At 43.9% G+C, this 2,500-nt stretch overlaps 4 non-coding genes across 4 annotated transcripts; all 4 read left to right on the top strand.

Annotated features, from left to right (window-relative positions):
* The first annotated feature begins 354 nt into the window (after positions 1–354).
* On the top strand, positions 355–436 carry trnas-aga (transfer RNA serine (anticodon AGA)). Its single transcript has one exon. It is a non-coding gene; the product is annotated as a tRNA-Ser (tRNA).
* A 532-nt stretch (positions 437–968) lies between these two features.
* Positions 969–1,040, top strand: trnag-ucc (transfer RNA glycine (anticodon UCC)). The gene has a single exon. It is a non-coding gene; the product is annotated as a tRNA-Gly (tRNA).
* A 523-nt stretch (positions 1,041–1,563) lies between these two features.
* trnaa-ugc (transfer RNA alanine (anticodon UGC)) lies at positions 1,564–1,635 on the top strand. The gene has a single exon. It is a non-coding gene; the product is annotated as a tRNA-Ala (tRNA).
* Positions 1,636–2,145: 510 nt separating this feature from the next.
* Positions 2,146–2,227, top strand: trnas-aga (transfer RNA serine (anticodon AGA)). Its single transcript has one exon. It is a non-coding gene; the product is annotated as a tRNA-Ser (tRNA).
* The last annotated feature ends 273 nt before the right edge of the window (positions 2,228–2,500 follow it).

The following is a 2,500-nucleotide window of genomic DNA, read 5'->3' on the forward strand; positions in this document are numbered from 1 at the left end:
GCATGTTCTGTTTCTTTGACTATTTGCCTGAGGGGCACAGAAAATGACAAACACTTCCAAGAATGAGAAAGGGGGCAACTGGTTGAAGATTTTTTGTACAGCAACGCACAGACCATAGTTGCTTGTATTTGGTGGCGATGAACTACGCAATTTGCTTATTTCTGTCATCTCTCTTCAACATATTTGCTGGTAGTTAATCCCAAGGTCTGGGTTGGGATTGGCGTATGCCAAAACAAAAGCGTACAACTGCCCTGACAAATATGGCTCAATGAAAGATATCATTTTCTGTGAATGTTTGTCAGATTAAATGGTAGTGATACGTACAAGAGAATGGTTCAGGCTGTGCTTTTTCCAGTTGTTGTGGCCGAGTGGTTAAGGCGATGGACTAGAAATCCATTGGGGTCTCCCCGCGCAGGTTCGAATCCTGCCAACAACGCCACACTGTTTAGAACAGTCGACGTCAATTTGCACGGCTTACTACAAACTGTCACTGCAGAGCTGCGACAAATGCAAGTTTCTGCATGGGAGAGGCAGCGCAAATAGAGTTCATCCTTGACGGAAAATGTGGTACCGTTAAGCAGTTTGACTGAATTCCTTGTGGGTACAATCTTTACTGACTGAATCCAATTGTGTGTTTATCTTTGGAGATTAGAATCTCTTGAGAAAATGGGAAATACTTTTATGATGGCCATGTACCCAATGTTCCAACTGTAGCAGGCACTTATGTTTACATGAATGCTCGAGGAAACACAGGGCTTGGAAAGCGCTGCTCTGTTCACAAAGACACATTGTTTGGTGTGAAGCTTGTATGATGTCTTGTATGAAGCCAAAATGATCTTCAGTCTCTACTGTGTTACAGTAAGGTGCAGTACAAGTTCTAATCATTAAGGTAAACCACATCATTGTCTTTTCTTCAAACCCCAATTTCTCATGCTGATGTTCTCAGGAAAATCTCCTCCCGCCCAACAGCGATGGTGGTATAGTGGTGAGCATAGCTGCCTTCCAAGCAGTTGACCTGGGTTCGATTCCCAGCCATCGCAGAGGCTCTCTTCCATTTGACAGTATTTGTGCCGTGGTGTGAAAATGTTATCGCAGCTCTTTATCTGCAGTCTTTACTGCTGTAGTGGCAAGCCCAGCTGTCTTCCAAGCATTTGACAAGGCTTTGATTCCTGGCCATCTAAACTGTTTTGTTTTTTTCTGTTGCTTTGGGATGTAACTCTGTTGCATATCATTCTAACCTCCAGCGTTACATCCCATTGGGATGTGTCCAGTCCATTGTGACGTCACAGTTGGACGTGGGCAGTTCATCATTGAAGGGTTAAGTCTATTGTGATGTCACAATTGGATGTGTTCCGTCTTTGGTGACATCACAATCGGGCCTGTGAAGTCAATGTGTTCAAACTAATGTGACATCACTCTTTCATTGGCTAGGTCCACTTTGTTGCAATAAGTTTTGTAAAGACCGGTCATCAGAATTTACAATCTTTTTTCAACAAAAACGTCGTTCACCAAACTTGATATGCTCGTTTCATTTTTTCAGGTCGCTCTTTGAAATGCCGGAAAGGGGGTGTAGTTCAGTGGTAGAGCGCGTGCTTTGCATGTATGAGGTCCCGGGTTCAATCCCCGGCATCTCCAACAAGTCCTGTCATTGCGCTAGCACTGCCAGTAAAGTTTGAGGCTACTCAGTCTGAAGGCTGGAAGAATTGGAGCACCACTGGAATGGGCGACAGAGACGTGCTAATTTGAACCTTGCTGTCAGCAGTATCGTTTCACACATTCAAGGACCACAAAGCATGTTCTGTTTCTTTGACTATTTGCCTGAGGGGCACAGAAAATGACAAACACTTCCAAGAATGAGAAAGGGGGCAACTGGTTGAAGATTTTTTGTACAGCAACGCACAGACCATAGTTGCTTGTATTTGGTGGCGATGAACTACGCAATTTGCTTATTTCTGTCATCTCTCTTCAACATATTTGCTGGTAGTTAATCCCAAGGTCTGGGTTGGGATTGGCGTATGCCAAAACAAAAGCGTACAACTGCCCTGACAAATATGGCTCAATGAAAGATATCATTTTCTGTGAATGTTTGTCAGATTAAATGGTAGTGAAACGTACAAGAGAATGGTTCAGGCTGTGCTTTTTCCAGTTGTTGTGGCCGAGTGGTTAAGGCGATGGACTAGAAATCCATTGGGGTCTCCCCGCGCAGGTTCGAATCCTGCCAACAACGCCACACTGTTTAGAACAGTCGACGTCAATTTGCACGGCTTACTACAAACTGTCACTGCAGAGCTGCGACAAATGCAAGTTTCTGCATGGGAGAGGCAGCGCAAATAGAGTTCATCCTTGACGGAAAATGTGGTACCGTTAAGCAGTTTGACTGAATTCCTTGTGGGTACAATCTTTACTGACTGAATCCAATTGTGTGTTTATCTTTGGAGATTAGAATCTCTTGAGAAAATGGGAAATACTTTTATGATGGCCATGTACCCAATGTTCCAAC

This window comes from Pagrus major, chromosome 18, assembly GCF_040436345.1.
Source record: "Pagrus major chromosome 18, Pma_NU_1.0".
Taxonomy (NCBI): Eukaryota; Metazoa; Chordata; class Actinopteri; order Spariformes; family Sparidae; genus Pagrus; species Pagrus major.